Below are 25,434 nucleotides of genomic sequence, written 5' to 3' on the forward strand. Positions count from 1 at the left end.
AAGTAGTAATTTGGTATTTGTTTGATTAAATAAACCTTTGTAACCAACTTGGTCGGTTGGACAGGTGCATATAAGCCTATTTAAGTTGTAATGAACATATGCAAGACATGAATCATTATTGGTATGGAAAAAATCATAGAAATTGTATAGAACAACAATCATACTTTCCTCTGCATCAATTAAAAAAATAAAAAATAAATGATACTTATACATACAATGGGGCTCTCTGTGCGAATGAAAATCCCTGATGATCTAGGACGCCAAATCTGTACAGGCTCATCGCCAGTAGCCACACCCTATATACAATAAATAATGTAATTAAATGAGATTACCACAAACATTTTACAAGAATGCATCAATATTTAATCAATTAGAAAACATCTAATTACCTTTCCTTTGTCAATGCATGCTAGCTCACCCCCCGCACTTTGTCCCCCCGGGGCAGGTGGTATCTACAAGATAAAAGAAAGATTAGAAACCATATATGCTACAATATCAAATAGAAAAAAGAAATGCGAACACAACATAATGTACCGTAGATGTCTCAAGGCCAAATGAAATGGCCGAGAGTGTAGCATCATCTATCTATCTGAGCTCCTCCTCGGTCATCAACTAAACATGAATGAAGATCACATACATGTAAAAGTCAGTATGGCTTAAAAATTAAAATTACTCTATTATAAAGATTAACTTTAAATCACATATGTCATAACAAAAAAATGTATACACGTACCGACACCGAAGGAGTCCATGCCTCTACATTCCCCTCCTCTCTCGTATCAGGGTCTGTAGCCTCTGCACGTGCATCTGGTGTATCCTCATCTAATACAAAATGATACTCAGGAAGATCACCTATGGGACCCAGGCAATATTCTTGCATGTAATGCAAGTGTGAGGCACACAAACGTGTGATGAGCTAGCCGATGATGAACTAGCACCAACATCATCAACACGAGGAGGCAAGACTGACCTAGCCTAAGATATCATTAGGCTACTCAGCCTATGAATGGCTCTGATGGTCTGAGAGCTAGCCTCTACCATAATATCTGGATGCTGCACTCGAGGAGGGGGGGAGATATCAGGGGGGGGGGGACAAAAGTGCCAAGTTTCTTCCGCTGGGAAGAGGGTCTATCCTGAGGAGCTCCTAGTCCTAAGCCCATGTTGGGCTTCATGCTCCAATAGTTCACTTTAAGTTTCAACACAAATTCTGCATATAATTTTTTAAGGAAATAAAATGGTATGTCTAAATTTCCATGTGGAGGGATATCAAAGACCATCCACCAATGGTCCCAAAAATTTGCACGTATGGCGTCATTTGTGCACCATTTAATCGATAGTTTGGTTTTTTTTGGGTCAACTGGTATACCCATTTTTGGGTTAGCAAAAAGGCTTGCCAAATCATCTTTGGTTATGTTGAGGGCCACGACCTCATCATAATCCAAACCATCATCAAACATCTGGTGCATTTCATCACGCCAACGAAGAGCGGCATTTTGTTGGTTTCTAAGAGTTTCAATGTTATCCACTATGGTGTTTAACGTGGATAACATAGGAGCCAGTGCAAGTACATTATTGTATGTTCTATGCAAACATCTCAACTCAGTGAGATTTTCATTTATCAAATCCTCGATTCGAGGAGGGTTTTGAGGAGGTAGAGGATCATTTGGTGGACGGTTTTGTGGGGATACTGGATCGTTCGGTGGTGGGTTGCGAGGAATATTATTCCCTGCCTCAGTGTCATCATTTTGATCAGCCATTCCTATTGAATTGCAAAACATAATATATATTTTAAAAAAATCTAAATTTTAACCATTTTCGTCAAAAAAACCCTAGAAACATACCTGATATCTGATATCCGATTTGCTATCTGATATCCAATTTATTATCTGATATCCGATCTGACTGGCCCAAATTCGCATGAAAATAAGGGCCGTGGGTCTGTGATTTTGTGTTTAATCCATGCACAGGTATCGGATATCCGATATTATAATAAATATAATATAATATATATATTACATTTTATATATTTTTATATTATATTTTATATTTATTATATTAATTTACTATATATTATAATATAAAATATTATTATTATACTATATTATTATAATTTATAATATATTATACTTTTTTATTATATATTATATTATAAGATATTACTTTTTATTATTATATTATATTATTTTAATATAATATGTTATTATAATATTATTATTATAGTATAATATTATACAATTATAATATAATAATAATATTATTATTATATTATAGTATAATAATTATTATAATAATATTATTATTATATTATAGTATAATAATAATTATAATAATAATATTATATTATAGTATAATAATTATTATAATAATATTATTATTATAATATAATAGTATGATATATTATTTAATATTATTATTATTTTATATCAATAATAATAATATTAAATAATATATCATACTATTATATGATTTTAATTATTAGTCGGATATTGGATTTAAAATCGGATATCCGATAAGGCTCGGCTTAACCTTCCAGGTTTGGTTCCTGGATAGGTAAAAAAAGTCAGAGCAAATTTTGAAGCGCTTTTAGGCGTCTTCAGACTCTCTTTTTTTCACATCGCCACTTTTTGGCACACCATGATCCTGCACATACCCGAGGATCCAGGACTACTCCATTATAGCCTGATGATTTAGGACTAACAGGGAGTATCATTGTGAGGAGGGTCGCTGATACTTCACATGTACAGGCAACCCACATGAATGTGGACTATTCTAAATTTGCCTTGGCCACTGCAGAAAAACAATAAAAGGAAATGACTAATATGTTGAGTAAGTATGAAGGGTATGCAATTCTAAGTGTACTGGATTCTCCCATCTTTCTTTTCCCAAGTATCTTCTCCAATTGAGATACCTTGTTTTCCAAATCAATTCTCTTTTTTACTTCTTTATTGTAGGCATCCACCACTATTTCATACTTACTCAGTAGATTAGTCATTTCCTTTTCTTCTTTTTCTATAGTGGCCAAGGAAAATTTAGAATAGTCCACATTCATGTGGGCTACCTGTACATGTGAAGTATCAACGACCCTCCTCACAATGATACTCCCTGTTAGTCCTGAATCATCAGGCTGTAATGGAGTAGTCCTGGATCCTCTTCTTAATGACCACATAACAAAGGCATCTTGATCATTACTAAATGTTGTTCCCAAGAATTCCTCTTTATCTGGATCCTATAATCCTAAATTATTTGACACATAATTAAAAATTAAGGCATCAGCAATATCCCAATTGGGCAATAATAAAATATTTGCATATTTCACCATTTGTCTACCCTCTTCAGGGGTTATATTCTGGAACTCTTGTATTATTTGTTCCTTTATTTGATTCTGAATAGAGGCTTCATCCATTTTGGGATGTTTTGTTTTCATATTCCTACATCTTTGTTCAAAAATGTGCATGTTTGCCCTCCATGCAAACTAATGGAAAGCCCTAGATTTTACAAAACTGTTATCAAACAAAAATTGCTAACTGGTTTGTTCCAAAATAGGGTCTAATTCCCTTCCTCTGAAATCTACTACGGTTAATTCAAAACTCGGTACAGGGGGCTCCTAGGGGTTCCCTTCATCAATTTCTGCTTGAGTAACAAAAACTCCTCCTTGTGACCCCATTTATTCAATTTGCTCATTGGTGAGCTACTATTCCTCAATTCTCATTGGAGTTTAAGAAGGTGAGTAATGTTTGTCATGGGATTCCTCTTCCCTTATTATTTTTCTTCTTTTGGGAGAAGGTTTAGGGGGTCTTTCTTCAAGGATAGTACTAGTAGATTCAATTATCTATTTTTCTTTGTTTACAATGGGCATCTGATCCCGAATAATAGTATATCCCATCCTCTTTTGCACAACTAGTGGACCTACCCCTATGTTAGGGGTGAAACCAAATTTCCTCATAACTTCTCTGGCTTTATCTGGAAAAGAATCAATAAAATGTTGTTTCTTCTCATTCATTACCTCCATTATTTTCGAGAATGTACTCATGAGCTTATTTATTCTATCTGCATTAGTTGCACCATTACTAAGAGGACTGTAATCCTTGTCAAAATAATTAATAAACTCCAAAACTTTTCAATAAACTCTCCATTTCTCTTTCTTTGTTTCTTGGTCCTGGATAGAATATTCATTCCTTATTATATCTTCAGGGAAATAGAATTCATGCTAACTTGGACGAAGCTTGATCCTATGTCTAAGAGCAGAATTAAATAAATCTTTTGTGTCACAAAAATGAGCATGAGATACTGCCATCTTATACTGATCCAAAAATTTGTAGAGGAAGATCCACCCTTCTTTAGTTATTACAAACTGGTGAGCTACAGTGCAAGTAGGAAAAATTGATCCTATTCCCCTTTTGTGCAAAAAGGTCTCCCCCACTCCTCCCAACTGCCATAAAAATTCAGCTACCCCTACCTTTAAAGGCACCTGATAGGGTAGTACATGGGGTGTCCCTTTGAATCCATAGACCCTAATGACAGTTGAGACTAGATATGGGATGATATCTCCCCAATTATGTGAAAATTTTAGACTATGGGGTCTTTCCATAGGCCTAACAAGGTGCATTAGTGCCTTAGGAATTCTGGGATTGTCACTCAATATGAGGCATCTTAGTTTAGAAGCAAAGTGCCTATCAAATCTAACAAAACTAGCATTTTCTACTTCCCCAGTTATGTCTGCACTCCACAATTGAACTGGTAGTGCTTCCCCCTCTTGTTCCCTATTTAAAACCATTTCTTTACCAAAATATGTAACCCCTTTAAAAAGAAACATATGAATCAATAGGGAGTACTGACCCCAAACATTTTCCACCTTGCCCTTTGCAATCCCCACCAATCCATTGTGAATCTCATTAGCCAGGTAATATGCAAAATAAAAAATTATTTCTACACCGAAAAAGGAGATTTGGGTGATCATATACATGAAGCTCACAAGAATAAAATCTTCTTCCCCCTCTCCGAAGACTCTGCACAGGGTCTTGTATATCTCTACTACCCTAGCATTAAAGTATGATTTCTTGAAAGGTTCTTTAGAAGATGATGTTATTGCTGGTAGGTTTCCAATTCTGCCTATGTGCGCTTTTAGTGCACCTTGTCTAACTACATCCCTTTCGGATATATATTCTTTTTCTAACTCTATCAAATTAATGGGCACATGATACCTAGTGAGAGGTCCCAGACTGAAAAATTTCTTAATTTCTTCTAGACTAATGGTAATTAAAACGTCACCATCCATTCTTCTCACTACCTTAGTGGCTTGATCATAACTTTTTGCTACAGATTCAAGAAGGTCATAATCCATAAACACACTGGGAACAACTAGCTTTCCAAGATCAAAATTCCATATGTTAGCATGAGGGGCATATAATCTCCTTTTTGCGAACAATTTTTTGAACAAACTCAAACCAGTTTGAGAAGTTTGAGCATCTTGAACCCAATTACCCTTATCATACAATCCATCAGCTATCCTTAGCCTAGGGTTCAATGAGGTTAACCTTTTAACTTGCACTATCTCTATAGTAGACGCAGGGAGCAACTTGAGCAAATCATCATGCACATTTCTGTCCAAATAGTTTATTTGACCTGAAAATCCCTTCTTCGAAGGTATCTTGGACTATTTTTTACAGAACTAAAAAGCCTACGAAGATTATGGTAGTACTACTTACTTGAATTATGTCTTTGTTTTCCTCTGTATTTCTGCAAACTTTCTACGAACAGACAAGTTCACAATTTCTGCCAGATTTTCAGCACACTTTCCTTCAGTAATTGCTTCTACACAAGAATGGCTCAAAATCTTTGCTTGCATAAGATGAAACTAATGAAATCTCTTTGTATTATACTCTATTTTTTCTCATGGATGATGCTTTCATTTCTAATTAATACAGAGAGTGGCACCACATTCTGTGTTTAAAACTGCGCCATCGATCTCCAAGAATCCTACAATCATGTGATGTAGAGAGAACAACTAGGCATTGCACTTGACATGTTAATCAATTCACCCAATGAGAACTTACCACGTACATAACTCTTTCCTTGATGGCGCTTATATCCAGACCCACTGGTAACTGAGGACACGTGTCAGCATGTCGCTACTTCGTTATGCATAAAGAACGAGCACCTTGCCATAGCGAAGCAACGACAACCGTCGATCTAATCCGGAATCATTTAGATGATATGTTACTGGGCCTGCTCAGAAAGAAGGTGGTGGGCCCTATTCGCTATGTCGCTATAAATATTTCCCTCGCAACTCTTCATAATGAGAAAATGACGGTCGTTGATCATATGTTTAATCAAGGGTGAGGAAACTGCACATATTCTTTTGATTCATATTTGCTATGTCGCATAGCTTAAAGAGCATGCAAATTTTCAAAGCGAGGTAGTGAGGACTGTTGATTCCATTCCAATTTGACACTCAGGATCTCTTTGTACATTTGATCAGAAGGGCATTGATAAAATACAAAATTCGGCATAGTTGGCGCCTTTCAAGATTTTACTGCAGTCCTACTTATCATCCCACATCACCAAAGGTCCCACTAACTCTTCAATTTCACGGGGCCTCGCTACTTCGCTAATGATGAAGTGTCCAATTTTTTCGATAGCGAGGTAGTGAGCTCTGAAACTTTAATAAATTTCAGCACCGTGAAATGCAAATGGGCATCAGATAATTATTTTTGCTATTAAACTGCTTCTGACAATGACATTTATTACTTGTCATGCCACCTGGTGTAGTCACGGTACTGACAATTTGCAATGTCACCGGCTCTTGGTTTCATGGGGCCTCACTACTTCGCTAATGGCGAAGTGTCAAAATTTTTCGATAGCGAGGTAATGAAGTATCAGAAAAATCATCATTCTGGCTTGGACTTCAAACTGCTTCTGATGGGTCCCCTTTTCTATTTTGACAGAAATCCCAATGTGTACTTGCATAATAAAACAGTTAGAAAACAAGCCTCCGACCACTGTATCTTCATTTTGCAGTCCTGTTTTGTAAGTTATTCAGCATTGACTACGTCGCCATACATAAAAAGTGCTCATGTTTGCATAGCGAGGTAACGACAACAGTAAATCTAAATAGATTGGACGACTTGGGAAAAAAGAGAGGAAAAGGATCTCGGGGGCACAGAAGATAAGAGGCGACATAATATTCGTCTTATTTGAAGATTCAAAATTTTGCACCTGACACTTTACGAATAGAAAGAATGTAGGGTTTTCATAAGGTTTTTTCAAAGGCTAGCCAATGGATGGATTATCTAGAAACCCTATTTTTCACTTAGAAAGAAAAAATCTAACTTTTCTACAATTTGGACCAAAGACTTCTATTACACAATAAGTCAGACCAACAACACATAAGTAGAACTTACTACTTCAACTCCTTACACTCAACTCTTCACTGAAGTCATTCTTCTAGTAGTGAGAATAGCTACTACAAATTCCTAGGAGCCAAGGGACCCTGAACCTATGCTACATTTTCTAAAGACATGGGATAAGTTACTATTGGCTTGAGTACTTCATAACATTTTGGATTATATAGTGACTTCCAAATTAATAATAGTAGTAGATGCTTGGTGTCCTCGCAAGGAGAGTGTGCCAATACATGCATGGTTCCCGCCTTGGCTACCATTATTGGGCCAACGTATGGAGCCTTTGTATCCAACCATTTTTTATAAATTGAGGAACATACTTCATGACTAGCATGTCAGTGATGCATTTGCATATGCAATTTTATCACCTTGGAAAACTATATTTGATCCTACTAGCTGAAAATAGTCGACTATTCATTTTATTGTACCTAATTTGATGACAGTTCTACAAGAATTTGTAATCAACCTAGCTAAATAGGAACTAAAGCCATTTAACTAGGTTATGACTTATTTCTTTCTAAAAATATGTGCTATGATATGTTTTTGTAAAATTTCTTGCAAACTCTATCCATTTTTTTTGATCTGCATTATTTTTGTGCAAGATTTGAGGTAAGTCACTTAGCATGAGTTGAGTGATTTTTATTGTTTTATTATTTGGATTCTTGAATATGTATGTAGCTAGAACAATTTTTTTATTGTGCTAAGATGTAATAAGCACCTTGAAAAAGATATATTTGTATATATAAAGATATACATATTTAGAAGAAAATATAAAGAGATACATGTTTGGAAGGAAAAGAAAAGAACAATTACATAGCCCGTTGAAGAAAATTTCAAAGCAAAGGCATGGAGATCACAAGGGCATGACACAGAAACAAAATCATAGAGCAAGGGCATGGAAATGAAATGCAGAGATCATAAGGGCACAACAATGAAATACACTGATCACAAGGGCACGACAACATTCGGAGCTCTTCAACCTTGTTCAGATCTCTCCACCCTCTTTCTTGTGTAGCTCTCACAATAAAAACAAATGGTGAATGGTTTATGTTGTGTTTTCATTTTTTTGTTTATACTCATGTAGGTGTCACAATTAGGATGCCAAAATTAGTATTGCGATTGCGTCGAGGACATTTACAAAAAAAAAAACATGAAAATCACCACAAATTACACTATCGTCACAAATTGTTGTTGCAATTTGACCCCAAATGTTGTAGTGAAAGAGGAGAGGTGGGAAGAGTGATCAATAGTCCCTATTTTAACAATATTTCCTATCTCACTATCTTTGATGTGCACTAAATTTTGTGCAAACTCAACTATCTTCCCTATCCCACTGTGTATAATCTAATAGATAGAGAGAAAATTTGAGGACAAAAATGGAACAAAAAGTACATCATGAAATGTACCATCATCAAGGCCAATAGAACCTTTTTCAAATATAGTCATAAAAATGTTTTTCCCCATCAAAATGTGTGGAGTGGGAGAAGCCTCAAAAGAAGAGAACAAATCTTGAGAGGATGTCATATGGTGTGAAGCACCTGAATCGAGTAACCATCTAGAAGAATGTGGAGTAGTAGTTGCACATAGGGCATGAACCTTTCCTATATCTTTACCATTTGACTAAAATGATGATGATGATGAAGAAGATCTATGAGAAGTAGAAGGAATATCAATTTTTCTCTTCTAAAGGAGAGTTGTCAAATCTAAAACCTATTTGGCATGGCCATCTAACTTCTTCTCATAGTAATGTGACTCATCATGATTGGGCTTATTAAAATTAGTACACTTTGGTCTTTCTAGCATTGTTTCATCTCCCTTACGAGGAGGTGGGCTTAATGTTATGTGAGGGCTAGAATCAATCTGGGACTCTGTAGGATGTGACTTCTATGTCTTCTCCTTCATCCTAGAAGATGGTCAAGCTACAAATACATAAGTTTGTGAGCCTATGAGAGAATCTAGAAATGAGAGATTTTAGCTTTCTCTTGAGTCAAATGATCACAAAAAACCTCAAAGGATGGTATGGTAAATATAGTACCCAAAGAATATTTGGTGGAATAGAAGGTAGAAGAAAAAATCTAAAAGTTTCCACGAAGCTTAGAATGAATTAGATAAATACAATCAGTGTCAATCTTGGTTTTCCCACAAACCTACGATAAAGATCTTTATTGTTTGAACTTCATCAAGAAGTTCTCAATGGAAGGAAATGAATCTGATACAAGACAGGTAAGCCTTGCCTCAATCTGAAGTGCCCTAGACTCATTCACTATACCAAACAAGCCATTAAGCTTGGTCCATGTACCTAGAGGGGTACTACACCCATTAAGATGAAACTGTAGACTATTGGATACCTATAAAAAAATCAACCCCACTGCTTCATCCATCTTTTTCCTATGTTGCATGACCTCAAAAGGCCTTTATAAAAGTAGGTGCATTGTATCTAAACAAGACCACAGACCTTTTGATTGGAGAAGTCATGTCATTAGGGACTTTCATGTGTGATAGTTATGAGGGGTTAAAAGTTATAGACAAGAAGAGGTCTTGGCCATTGTTTTAGAAGGTGTTAAATTTATTTATGAAAAATTTTTGGTTTACTAATTTAAATAATACAAAACACCCCCCATAATACAAAAATTGAACCCCAGCTACTAGAAGGAATGTGTAAACAAGAAGAGAGAAAAAAATATTCAATATAAGAATCACATATACATTTTAGAAATATTGATGAAAATAAAAGAGAATCTAGATAGGCTTGAGAAGAGATTTTTGACACTTCTTTCGGATCACAAAATGAAGCTAAAATGAGCAAGTTATGCCCTCAAAAGATAGAAAGAATCATCTAACTTAGAGCAAAGAAAAAAGTACTAAATTGGTTTAAAAATCCAAAAAATACCTTCACCATCATCTCTGTCTCTGAATCATCTTTTCAATGCTTCTTTTGGATTGGAAAAATAGCTCTGTATGCTCTAGTTAGAGCAAAAGGACTACCAAGGCCTCTAGAAGGCTAGAAAAAATATTTAAAATAATAATAATAATAATAATAAAACAAAATTGAAACCACTGCTAGTGGCACGATAGCGACACTCGGGTGGCATGTTGGTTGAGTGTAGGTGACAGAGCGATGTGGTGGTGTGTTGTCGGTGGTGGGTGGGGCTGTAATGGTGCGCCAACTACTAGTAGTTCAATTGTGGTTAGCAGACCACGATAGTGGCTGTTACGATTAGTGTGATCGTGGTGGTCAAAAAAGTCATTCAAGTTTTTTTTAATGTGATAGTGCTAATCTCTCTGCCTCATAGTTTGTGCTAAAGGTCATACGACCCTAGCATATAAAATGTTTTTGCCTCCCTAATCAACATTTTCTAAAATTGACAAATTTTATATGAAAATGAGGGTTTTGATGACTTCTGAAATCCAACCATGAGGTCTGTTTGGCCTCAAAGTGCTCTAAAAATCAAAGAACCCCATATTTTCACAAAAAATACCCATAAAAAGCTAGATTTATTCTATAAGGCCCTTGTTATCCTTTTCTCCAAATAAGAACTAGCTACAATAGGCCGAGCTTTGATACCAAGTAGGATTTGAGCAATAAAAATCCACAAAATCTAAAGAACGCTTGCATGCAAGAATATATTACAAAGAAGAAAATATAGAGAAGAGGCAAGAATTTTTATTTGAAAATATGGAAAATTATATTATTAGACTGAAAATATGAGAGATATTTACAAAGATCAATGCTTATAGAAAGAGATTGGAAAACCTAAAAGGGAAACCCTAAGAGGTAAATGACATTTAATAATTACTAATTAATTATTAAATAGAAATGCGAGTGCATAAAGGGAAATATTAATGAGGGAGTAAAGGTAATTTAGTAAATGAAATTAAATTAACCTTTTACTCTAATAGTTGTTTTCCTACCATTTTTCATTGGTTTGGATTTTTTTAAACTTCTAAGATCAATTCTCATCTTTGACTTCATCAAGTTTGCAAATGGTGAAGTGGGTATCTCTAAAATTACCACCATAATCTCACACATTTTCTTACCTTTCTAACCATATTAATTTTTAAATTTTTGGACAAGATTAGCATTGTGGTGTTGATTTTTCTATATCATTGTCTTGACAATCCTCTCAGACATATGTCTACCATTTTTTTTAATAACTTTAAATCTACTTAACCAAATAAAAAATTAATTACATATTATTATTCTACACTTAATTTTATATAGTTTTTTTTTTTTTAAAGTGTTTATTTGTAATTATTTTTATGCAAGTTATGCCCAATGCATGAATAGGTACCACAATTTCAAGATGGAGTCACTTCAAAAAAATCATACAAATAAAATTAGTAGTCAGAAAATTATGGAACAATACACAACTTCTAGATTTTACTCTTACCTATCATCCTACCAAAGGGTTTTTCAAAATATTTAATATAACTATATGTTTTGTTCAGTGCACGGAAACAACTATGTTACGCTTTTAAGCAATAAATAGGAACAATTTTTTTGGCATGCAGAGTTTGACCCTCTTAATCTTATCCATTTTTAAAAAAATAGTATTTTAGAAACCTAATTTAGAGGATGACAATTTTTGTGTTTTACACATCTTCTCATTTTGAGTGCATGACCCTCAAGTGGGTCTTCCAAACCTTACTCAATTTGAGAAAAAAAAGGTGTCCACTTATACTTACCCTTTTCCACAACATCTATCTATCCATCTATATCAATCACACAAAAACATCTCTCTCTCTCTCTCTCTCTCTCTCTCTCTCTCTCTCTCTCTCTCTCTCTCTCTCTCTCTCTCTCTCTCTCTGTATCACACACATACACATTAATCACTCTCTCTATCCTACCCCTCTCTCTCCTTCTATCCCCTACTCCTCTCTCTCTCTCTCTCTCTCTCTCTCTCTCTCTCTCTCTCTCTCTCTCTCTCTCTCTCTCTCTCTCTCTCACTCGATATCTCTCATCTCCTCTCTATATTCCTATCCCCTGCTAGATCACTCTCTATCCCATCCTTGCCTCTCTTTGTCTTCATATATCCATCCTATGCTTTATCTCTTTCTCTATTACTCACTATCTCTACATCCTATCCATGCTCTATCCTCTTATCTAGACATCTCCGCCCCTCCTCCATCCTCCCCCCCCCCCCCTCTCTCTCTCTCTCACACACACACACACACACACACACACACACACACACACACACACACACACACACACACACACACACACACACATTTTATTTCTTCGTCTCCACCATATCCTCTCTCTACATCTCTTTCTACTATTCATTTTCTACCTCTCTCTTCCTATCACCTTCTCTACCTCCCTCCCTCTAGTTGGCTATGTAAGTGTCCATGGTAGCTTGGATTCCCTATATGGTGATCACACTATTGTTTACATAGCACACATATTCTATAGCACTTATGTGTTATAGTGACACACACTTTATAATACATTCAAATTCAACAAACCTAAGGCTTGGATTTGTATTGGAGATCCAACCCAAATGTTTAATCATTTCAAATTGGTTTCAGATGTGATTTCTAGCAAGCATACCAAAAATGCATGATTTTTCTTGTGTGCTCTCCATCAAGTTTCAGTGTGGTTGAATATTGATAAAATCAGGTTACATGATATTGTAGATCTCTGTGTTAGATAGGTAACCATATAATTTATTTTAAATTAAGACTATTTTAAGCCTTTCAACTATAATTTATTTCTATTGTATGTCCATTTTCTCACTAAAACTAACATGTAGCATTTGGGGGTTAGATTTTAGCTCCTCCGTCCAACTTTGCAACAAGTTATTTTGTAGAAACTACACTCCATTATATGCACTTTAACAAAAAGATTTTTTGATTTTTTATTAGTCCTTAATGATTCTTAGGAGGAGCACATAGATATTTCACATTTTTGGGATGTGTTCACTTACAAAATTTATTTTAAAATATATACAATAAAATTTCCAAAAAAATATGGGATATACTAAATGGTGTTAGCTAACTTCTAATCAACGTGATTAAAGAATTTTTTTTTTTAAGGGATTTTAGGGGGACCACGCTTCACACTATGTTATATTTTGACTAAAAAAGTAGTACCACTTTTTGTGACCCCCTTTTTTTAAGGCCTTAAACTCGACTATTTTAGAAACAAATTAGTATTTTAGAAACTAGATTCAGAGGACCACAAGTGCTTTTACTAATATTTTGAAATTGTTAGTCCAACTATCTACAAATTCTAGTCAAAGTTCAGAAATTGTTGATTTCAGCAAAATGTAGCATCTTATACCCCCTTTTTGGTAGCACAACTTTATGCACTTACCCTTTATAATAAATTGTAAGAGATTTTATTAATATTAATTAAAAAAATCTTAAAGGTATTATTTTATATAACTATAAAAATTAACAATTTCTAATTGGAAAAGTTAATAAATAAATAAATATATCAATATTTTTATTTAAAAATAAATTAAATAAATGTACAATTTATTCTCTAAAAAATTAATGATGTTCATGAGTTAAAGAAAATTATACTCTTCAACTTGTTTTACAAAGAAGATATTTTATTTTTTGTAAAATTAGTTTATTATATGATTTAATTAAGTGTTTTGTATATTTTGATTGTGTTTAGATTTTTAATTTTAGTTAAAATATTATCTTGAGGCTTGCTTGTAAACATTTGTCAATTAAGACACACTTTTGACACAAAAGGGAACAACTTCATTTAGCCGATGATTCTAAATTTAGTTGGGAGGTTGGCAGCTCATCTAAAAAAAAAAGTCATTGGTTGCCTATGTGGAATTGTCTATTTTGTTAGATGAGCGCTTGGGGCTAATGGGTTAGTTGTAACTCCCCTACACACAAGGAAGTTGTGAATTGGGATCATTCTCAATAATTTATTCATTTTGAATTATTAAATATAGCTCGAAATTTCATTTGAATGAAACTTAATTTAATTTCAAAGTTAAGATTATAATGAATAAATAAATTTTCTATCTAATTATTTAGTGCTATTTAAGAACAAACTCATTATTTTTAAGAAATCAAAATTATTATTACAATCAAATGTTCACAAAAACATTTTGAGGACTATGATGAGGGCTTTGCATTTTGCTTGCGTCTCAAGCTAGGGCACCTGTGCCCTAGCTCTGTTCTTATGTCTTTTGACCATTGTGATGGTAGGGATTAGTGTCTAAAGGGTTACAGATTGGGTGACTCTTCCTGTCAGGTGTGGATTGGGCTATGTTCTAGAGGATGAGACTTTTTTTGCACATAGAGAAGGCTTCGTGCTTACCTGTTGACCTATGTTGTGTGTGGGTAGTGGATGCTATTGTTGGGAATTTGATAACCCACAGCCCTGGTCTGTTCTTTGTTGTCGAGGATGGGGGAGTGTAGGTGTAGGTTTGAAGTTGGAAGAGATTGGATTAAGGGCGAGGGGGGGGGGGGGGGGGGGGGTCTCCCTTTCCCATTCTATGGTTCTTGTTAATGGCTGATGCTAAGGGGGAGGTAGTAATGAGGAGCCCCCGCATGGATTTTTGGGTAGCTTTAGGCCCTAAGTTTTCCAATCAAGGGATGAATACTTTTGAGAATAATCTATTGGCTCCAAACTCTGAGACTGTTGACTTAGGGTTATCTAACGGCTCAAGGATTACGAAGACCAATGGATGTCTCGAGAGGTGCAAGGAGAGGCCAAAATTGGTTATCCTAGTTGAAATGATTGCAGATGATGTTGAATATTATTTGCATCATTCCCTATACTATAAGTTTTTAGGGATGAGGGTTTCCTTGCAATTCTTGGATGTTTGAGTTCGGAGGACTTGGGAGCTAGAAGGGGAAATGGAGATAATGTTTTTGGAAAACAATTATTTCATGGTTACTTTCAATTGTATTGCTGACCGCGATAGGGTGTTTGAGGGAGTTCCTTATTTCCACAATAAGGTTGGATTCTTTATTAAGCCATGGCATGCTAGCTTCAACCCCATGGAGGAGCTACCTAATCATGTCCCAGTATAGGTTCATTTATCGAGGTTCTTAGTGGAATGCTATCGAGAGGATGTGTTACATCTTTTGGCCTCAGTTTTTGGAAATCCTATAGGGACTTCATCGCAGACCTTGGGAAAAAAGGTAATGACTTTTTCTCACACTTGTGTTGAAATTGATCTTAGCAGACCTTTACTAGATGCAATAGAGATGTGTGTAGGTTCTTATTCTTGGGTCCAACAATTAGATTATGAAACTCTTCCTTTTTGTTGTTTCCTTTGTTAAGAATATGGTCATTTGTAGCAAAGATGCCCAAGGAATAAATCTCAAGAAACCCATCCATCATAGCCTGTGAGCAAGCCTCCTAAGATAGATAAAAGGAAGAGCATATCTCCCGATGAGGCAGGTGCTTCTAATGGTTTTATTCCAGTCAGGGCTCAAATCAAAATAGGGGTCAAAAGAGGTCTTTTAAAGAAAGGCAGGATGATACCTTTAACAGGTTTGAGGTTTTGGATGAGCTTAGCCAACAGGAGGTGAACTCAGGTTTGATCAATTTGGATCAGGGGCTTGTGGACTTAGCTCAAGAGGATCCTGTTATTGACTCTACCATGGATCCCCTAGGGGATGAGTGTCGGCAATTGGATGTTGTTCAAAGAAAGGGGACTTTTGAGGTGTAGGAACCCTTGGCTACTGTTACAATAGTAGATATGGATTCTCTGGCTATTGGGTAGCACACTGGTTCAATTTTGGCAACAAAGATTAAGCCTCCCCCCAAACTGGGTATTCTACAGAAAGATATCAAGAAGGGTGGGGTAGAGAAATTTGTCAAAACTAGCTAAAGAAAGGATGTGGAAAAGATTAAATTAACTAGTAAAAATTTAGTGAAGTCAAGGGCAGTTAGGGCTCTAGATTCTATTTTTTCATGCCCCTTGAAATGATTTTTTTGTCATGGAATGTGTGGGGCTTGAACAGTGGCCCTAGACAAAAAGTGGTTCATGAGTTAGTCAGAAGAAAAGGTCCTAATGTTCTCTTTTTGCAGGAAACTAAGTTATCTATGGAAAGTATGCAAGGTCTGAAGCCTAGGTTGTGGAGAAGTGGGGAATGCCAATGCATTGGAGCTCATGGTGCTTCCGAGGGTTTGGCCTATTTATGGAATCCTCGAAAAATCTAGCCTCTTTGGTGGATTTCCTCTAAATCCTCTCTATCCATGATTTCTATTTGCCTAGAGACAGTGGATGTCATATTATTTTCCAATATTTATGCTCCTGCTGATTTCTAGGGTAAACAAGCTTTGTGGTCCCACATTAGGCTGATTTGTAGCATGTTTCTCTTTCATCCTTGGATCTTGGCTAGAGATTTCAATGTTGTTTGTGAGTTGGTTGAGAAGCAGGGTGGTACTGGAAGATTGGAGCCTTCTACACTACTACATCAAGACAATATCAATACCTTGAACCTTGAGGATATTAAACCTAGCAATGGTCAGTTCACTTGGAACAATCGTTAGAGTGGAGAGTTTTGTATTGCAAAAAAATTAGATTGGTTCATGGTTTCTTGTTACTAGATTGGAGGGATATGGTCATCTTGCTCTCAGATCTTGGATTGGAGAGGATTGGACCATTGGCCTATTAAACTTTCTATAGAGTCAACTCAGGTGCTTTGAAAGCCTTCCTTTAGGTTCCAACTTATGTGGCTTCAGGACTCATCTTTGAATGATTTGGTCTTTGATTGGTGGAAGAAAGGTAGACTAGCCTATGGCACTTCAATGTATATTTTTGCTAAGCTTCTTCAATATGTTAAATTTGAGCTCAAATGATGGAATCATGTGTATTATGGGAATATCTTCCATGAAAAGGCAAGGGCCCAGGTAGATTTGGATGATATCACAAGAAGGATAAGAGAGGAGGAGGGGGTAACAGATGAATTGCTTCACGATGAGGCTCGGGCTATGAAATTGCTTGAAGAATGGGAACTGTGAGAGGAAATGTATTGGAAATAGAAGGCATGAATTGAGTGGCTTCGGGAAGGGGAAAAAAATACGGCTTTTTTCTTCAACTCTATGAAATCTAGGAGACATGGTAACTCTATCTCGGGATTGGTGAATGATAGGGGAGAACATCTTTCTTCCTTTCCAGAAATGTTTAAGGAGGCAGTACAGTACTTTGAATCTCTCTTTAGAGAGGACTCACAAGGGGGGTCTCCTAAGGAAGCGCAAGTTCTTTCATGTACCCCCTCTCTTATGACCGAAGATATGAATCAACAACTCATGAGGGATATCTTGCTTGAGGAGCTTGAAGGAGTTGTTTTTAATATGAAGAAAGGGAAGGCACCAGGTCCTGATGGCTTCCCTGTTGAGTTTTTTCAAGAGTTCTGGGATTTCATCAAATTTGATCTCTTGGCTATGGTTCATGAGTATTAACAGAATAAGTAGATGTTAAGGGTTCTAAATGCTACTTTTCTTGCTCTTATCCCCAAGAAGGAGGGGGCTGATAGGTTGAGCTAATTTTGGCCTATCTCTTAATGCAATGTTATCTACAAAATTGTTTCCAAACTTATTGCAAATAGGTTGAAGAAGGGGCTTGATGATTTGATCTCCATGGAGCAAAGTGGTTTTGTTGCGGGTAGGCAAATTCTGGATGGGATTGTTATTGCAACTGAGGTCATTCATTCTATGGCCATATCAAAAGAAAAAGTGATGTTTATCAAATTAGATATGGCCAAGGCATATGACAGAGTAATGGGTTCCTTCTTACGATGGGTTCTTAGTGCCTTTGGCTTTGTAGAAGATTGGATTCAATGGGTTTGGAGTTGTGTTACTTCAGTCTCTTTCTCGGTGCTTATTAATGGGAGCCATTTTGAGCTTTTTGGGGCTTCAAGGGGGCTTCGTCAAGGAGACCCTCTCTCCCCTTATTTTTTTATTCTTTTGGTAGAAGGCTTGGGGAGATGGATTAAATAAACTATGGAGTCTGTTTGTATTCAAGGCTAGAGGTGGGGTGGAACCTTACCCTCGCAAACTCACTTGCAATTTGAAGATAATGCTGCATTGATGGGGATGGCTACAATGAGGGAGGCATCTAATCTTCGTAGGGTCTTGGATGTGTACTTGGCTGCCTCAAGACAAAATATTAATGAGGGAAAATCTTCCATCTACTTCTTCAATACCCTGGGCTCTATTCAACAAAGGATTTCTCACACTTTGAGGTTTTAGATTAGGAATCTTCCATTGAAGTATCTTGGCATTCACATCTCAATGAGTAGGCTTCCCAGGGAGTCTTGGTAGGTTATTTTGGACAAATTTTGGGTGAAAGTTAATCATTGGACTTGCCATTGGTTATCCTTTGTTGGTCGTGTCTAGTTGATTAAGTCAGTTGTGTAGGCTTTGCCCATTTATAGATGCATGCTCCAGGTTGCTCCTATGGGCTTTCTTAAGGATCTAGATTCAGTGATGCACCAATTTTTAAGGGCGGGTTGCTTGGAGGCCTCCAAATATAGTTTGGTTAGATGAGAAGTGGTGTGCAGTCTAAAACAATATGAGGGACTAGGCTTGAGGCAGTCAGCTTTGACAGGAGAGGTGTTGACTGCTAAACTTTATTGGCGATGGTGTAATGAGTAGGATAAGAGCTGGGCGATGGTTCTTTCTCAGAAGTATCTCCCAGGAATTCCTCATCTCAATATTTCCAGGCATCCACTTGGGGGGAAGGGATCTATGATTTGGGATACTCTAAAGAAAGAGGCTAAGCTTATTAAGGATGGATTATTTTGGATTTGCAAGAGTGGGGTGGAGGCCCAATTCTAGTCAAAATCTTGGGATGGATATCCCCTAATCATTTCTCAGTTTCCTAACCTACTATTTCTTTGTCAGCGGTTTTTGGAGGTTGGTTGGTCATGAGTGAGTGATTTTAAGTCCTTTTTCCCCTATGGTCAGATGGAAATGGCTAAATGGAAGTCCCCAGATGAATGGCCAGTTGCTAATTTACAAGAGAAGTGTGATGTGCTACAAAATATCCTCGCTAGTAGAAGGTGTTGTTCTCTCTGGGAGGACAATGTGCTTGCTTGGTCTCCCAATTCTAAGGGGACATACATGGTTGCCTTTGGGTACAACAAATTGATGTCTCATAAGATGGTTATGCCTGAAGTGAAGTGGTGGAAGAAAGTCTGGAACAAGCTATCTTGGCCAAAATGTAACTGTTTTATCTAGATGTTGGCTTGGAATAAGTGTTTGACTTGGGATAATATTCGGAAGAGAGGATTTCACGACCCTTCTATTTGTGTTATGTGTGGGGCTAATGAGGAGGACTCTTCCCATTTGTTCTTTTGTTGCTCTTTCGCCCTGTAGCTTTGGCATTTTTGGTGGGGAGTTTGGATAGCTCCTTGTGTCCATGCTTCCTCCTTGATTGAGTTTTGGCAAGGGATAGGTCAACCCCCTTCTATGGCTCCTTTTCTATAGGAGGTGTGGTTTGTGGGGTCTATCTTCTTATTATAGTAGATTTAGCTAGAGCACAATCGAAGAATTTTTCATGGATAGCAAAGGCTTATGCAACGAATTTGGCAAAAGTTATTGGGCATGATTCAAGAGATAGTGAAGGCTAAGTGTGAAGTGGAATTACCTTTGGGGAAATGAGATATAGAGTTGGTGGAGAGATTGGGGACTTTGGGGTCTTCTTTGGCCTTAACCAGGGCTAAGAGATGGCATCATGAGAAATAAAAAATTGACAGGTTTGGTAAATGGCAGCTTCCCCCCTATGGGGTCTTGAAGATAAATACTGATGGATCTTCAAGGGGTAATCCAGGTTCGGTTGGTATTGGTGGGATTGGTAGAGATGATATGGGCTCAGTGACTTTTATCTTTTCGATCTATGATGGGTTTCAGACCATTAACTTGGTGGAAGGGTTGGCTATTCTTGTTGCTCTTGAGAAAGCTCACGCTTTAGGGTGGAGAAGAATAGCTTGTGAATCTGATTCCCAGGTTTTGATCAACCTACTTATGGAACAGAAAGTGGCTGATGTTAATTGGCAATTGGTTAGGATTGTGCAACAAATTTTGCAAATTAGTTCTTTGATGGAATTGGTGACTTTTGCCCATATTCCAAGGGAGTGGAATAGGGCGGCTGACTGTTTGGTGAAATGGGCTTCCAAGCATGCTGAAGGATGGAGAATTGAGGAAAAGGAGTTGGTTCCTCAAGTGCTCTGTTTTGACTTAAGGAGCATTCTTGATGAGGATAGGGTGGAGAATGATGACAGATGATGGTGTTGGTTGTTTTATCTCTGTTTGGGGCTATTCTTTTGTTTCTTCTTGGGAACGTAGGTCCTTGATCTCTTTGTATTAGTGCTTTCTGATATTCAATAAAGTTTTTACCCCTTTATTTCAAAAAAAAAAAATGTTCAACAATTAGAAAATTATAAATTCAAAGAATTTTCTATATTAGATAAATAATCAATTACAAAAGAGTCGGTAAAAGTTAATCTCATTATTGGATGTTGCGAACTAATAAAAAAATAGTCATTTCGAAAAGAAAAGAAAAGTGTTTTTTTTCTTTTTAAAATTTTATTTTAAAAATATGAATAGCCCATTTCCTATTAGTGAAAAGTTTATATCAAAATAAAGTAAGAAAAGCGATAAAGAAGAAAAAATAACAAATAAACAAGAATCATGAGATAATTTATATTTAAGTGTTTGTATGTTTAAATGAAAAGAATTCTTTGAGCTTCTTCAAAATCACAATACAAATTTGAATAAGAACAAATCTAAATAAAAACATGTCTTGAATGAAAAGTTTAGAAAATATTTAAATGATAGGTAATAAAAGAGGAGAAAGAGTTACAAAGAAGCAACAAGGAGGAGAAGGAGGAGATACAAAACAAGAAGCAAAATAATAAACAAGGACGGGGAGGAGGCAATGAGAACTAGGAGGAGAAGAAGACGACGAAAAAAGAAAAGGAGGAGAAGAAAGAGGAGGATAACACTACAAAGAAAGAGAATATAGGAAAGGAGAAAAAACAAAGGAAAAAAAGGCAAAAGATAAGTATAATAAAAAGAACAAAATAGGAGAACTAGAAAGAGAGAGATTTAGGAAGAGGATGAAGAAAAAGACAGAGAAAAAAGAGTAAAAAAGAAAATGAAAAAATGCAAGAAGAAAAAGAACAATGAATAAAAGTTACTTGGTGTTCCCCTCTTTAACTTTGTCGTGTGTTAAACAAGGTATATCTTATTATTGGCATGGCCATTGCACCTCGTTTAGGTGTAAATACTAGCTTATACAATTCTACTATATCAATATGTAATAAGGGATACGTAACACATAGCATGGACTATCTGTACTAAGCTTAGCTAGTGGCATTTTATATTTGACATTGATTTGAATTCCTCTCGTATCATAGTAGGCTATAGAGTAATTGAATATATCAGTCTCCGTCAACCTACAGCTTAAAAAGAACTTTACCGATCGAAAGTGGGAATCGAACCCTGCACAACTACTCTTCTTGCATGGTCACGTGTTCAATTTCCCAATTGGATAGGTACACGTTTCTATCTTGTCTGTGTCCTACGGTAAAGGTCCCGTCCTTTTCTGATTATTGTGTCAGGAGTGATATAACATAAAGTCGAGTCAATTAAATTCTGACAGCTTAAAATCGTTGTGACAAGGAAGGCATTTTATGTTTGATGGCGATCGATTCTCTGATGGATCCCACGAAAATGGATATGTTGTTCCAGAGCGGTAAGAAATTCATCGCATAAAGCAGAAAAGCGGTAAAATATCAACATCCGACCAAAACTATCATCACAACATATTAGTGAAGGAGATGTAATCGTTGACATTTTCCTCTCCTGTGTGGCGGAGCAATTTTGATATGGTCAAATATGGCATCTGCCGTCACATCTCATTACACTACCATGGAGGGACTGAGACGTAACTATGGCTACACTCTATTTTAAATTATTTATTAAATTCAATTCAAATGTCTTTTCGATCTCCATCAAACATAAAATACAGTGAATGAAACGCATATGGAATCTACTACAGAGAGCAGGGAAGTGGATTAAAAAGTGGCGCTGATAATAGCACACTTAAGCATCTTGAATGGACCCCAGTCCCAACCAGCAAAGCCAAGCGTGCTTTGCGCTTCTAAGTATCGTTTATTGTGAAAATATCAAGAAAAATATTTTAGGTCTTTCAGTATTTGGAGCCAAGCGTTTTCTTTGAAAGATAAACATATTTTCGGTACAATTATGTAGATCAGATTCCATGAAAATGGTTATGCTGTGTCATAGTGGTGGAGAATTCAAAGGATCAGTCCTATCAAAATGTGAAAGCCAGATGTAATCCATTATCATGTATCCTGTTGTGGCTGTCACACGAGAGTAATCAGAGATGCCATCACTAGGATGGCCGGTCGAGTACCCCACACCCAGCGAAAGCACGCGCGTTTTGCACCGTGCCCCCGTTCTTTTCTTTCCTATGGCATCTTTCCTACGGCATCTTGACCATACTAAATTAAATCAATGCAGTTCACAAATAGACATATCTGCCAATTCGCTTCTATATATGTCACTGTTTCGCTGGACATTTTTAGTTCCGGGGAATACTGATGTATTCATTCATGTTATTGCTAATATGACATTAATTTGATTAATCAAATTAAAGAATTTAAAAATTTATATGGAACTTACAATGTGTATATTTATTGTTTATTATTATTTATTTTATAGATGACATTTTGTGCTCATTTTATTGGTCCATATTATTTTTGGTAAAGAGAAAAATCAATTTTCGTTAACAAAAATTCACATATTTTTTCTAACAACAATGATGTCATGCATTAATGATAGCTTTTTTTTTTCACAATTGTGACAAATTAATTGGAGTTTCCAAAAAGTAATATCTTCCCCCTCACTGCCTAAGACATAAATGCATGTCTAATTAACAATAATAACCAAATCATTTTTCTTACCAAAAATTGTAAATATATCAATCTATTATTTTTAACATTTTGTGAGTTTAAGTTTATTTAAAATCTTATTTAAAAACTAATTATCATATCATTTTAAAATACATCTATTTAACTTTTTCTTCACAATAATTTAAAATTATTTTATTCTAATTTTAAAATTAATTTTTTATTTTAAATTATAATTAAATAAATAAATTTAAAATATATATTTTTAAGAATATAATTATTTGATAAATTTTTAGTAAAAATATTTATAAATTTTGTTACAAAAAAAAATTAAATTTATCTTTTAATGTTTTATATTTTCTATTTTAAATATATTTATTGGTTTTATGTTGTTCCTTACTTTTGTCAATCGTAAAATGCTAACATTTTTCACAATATGTTTAATAGACTATTTTTTCCAATATTGTTTTAATTTTTTTTGCATTTTAAAATTTGTAAAACTAATATTGTTCTTCAAACTTACTAACTCTTTTGTTGGTTTGGATCAAGTAGTCAACAATTTATTTTTTAAAATTCAATATTTGAATTTATATTGAAAAAGGTAGAAATGGATACTTCATTGATTTAAATCAATTTTATAATTGTTATTTAAATATTTCTTAAAATAACATAATCCTTAATTTATTTTTTTTAAATTCTCCTTCACCTATCTCTATTTAGTGTCCCTATAATAACATGACATTCTCTCTCTTTTAAATCTCTTCATATCCTTCATTTCTCTCTATAAATCTCTATTATCATTATATCTCTTTTCAATCAGTCTTCATATATATATATATAAATCTCCATTTTCTTTCTTTTCTAACTATTACAACGAATATATCTCTTTTAACTCTCTCTTCATATATTCTACTCTCTAATTTCCTTCTTTCCTAACTATTGGCAAGAACTTTGACACAATGTGTCTCTTGTTCTATCTATCTCTTAGTGTATGTTTTTATATTGATGGAAACTACAGTATACACAATAATGCAGTTATTTTATAATTGTTCAATGATTATGAATAGTCATTTCAACACAATACAACTTGTTTTCATGACAATGTTTTACATTATTTAATAAATAAAAAATAAAATAAAATTTTATTTGATTTTTGTAAGAATTTGTCTTAGGGCAAAATTCACTCAAGATCAAGGAACTCAAACACAAGCACAACTATAAACCAAAAGAGTATGATCAGAATAACAATATCTACAATTGATTTATTGCTATTCAACATTCTATACAATGCACTATATGCATACACACTAGGAGTACTTGTATATAAAGACCTCTAAGATGCATCTAGAATGTCTCTAGAAGGTGCTAGGAGATAAGGTAGACAACTAAGCACACGTCCACTAAAAGTGGATTATCCTCCATTGTAGATGAGAGGATAAGCATGACAGGATGTATCACATTTGGAGATGTTGTACACACCATATGTTGAAATAAAGTGCTTACTCATGTGTTGTAGACACCATGTGCATAAAAAGAGGGAAGAACTCCTATGTTGTCAATATGACAACTCACAAGAGTACGCATACTCTTAGGTGACTAGATAATTAATAATTAAATAATGCATTAACCTAAGTAAACTTAAGCAAGTGTAAATAGTAAATAATTATTTACACCAACACCCCCCCTTAAGTGCAACTTAGGGGAATGCACTTAAGCTTACGAAAGCTACGATGAAATGCATAATGGGTCCCGACTACTAGGCCATGTTAGGTACCCAAATACAAAATGCAATGCAATCTCTCATAAAGCAAAGAAAGAGGAAAAATCTCTTGGGAAAAACCCTCTCCCAAAAAGAAAGATGAAAATACAAGAAGTATGGATGGATGGAGTAATCAAGACCCCCCCATTATGACATACATCAAGTATATACAACAGTGCAGAAGAAGGAAAAAACCCCATTAGAGGAAAAAGTCCCTCCCATAAAAGAGAAGAAGGAGACAAGGTAGTTCCCCCAGCCCCCCTAAATGTAGTGTGTCAATCAGTGAGAGCTGCTCCAATGTAGATGCTTATCCACGACTGCTGAATAATGTTTCTCCCCTTTGAAAGAAACAATGGCAGAGGTACTGATGAGATGCTTTCCCTATGTGTAGAAAAAATCTTGATG

The sequence above is a fragment of the Cupressus sempervirens genome, chromosome 7 (assembly GCF_028749045.1).
Source record: "Cupressus sempervirens isolate cs-2001-9-10 chromosome 7, ASM2874904v1, whole genome shotgun sequence".
In the NCBI taxonomy this organism is placed as follows: Eukaryota; Viridiplantae; Streptophyta; class Pinopsida; order Cupressales; family Cupressaceae; genus Cupressus; species Cupressus sempervirens.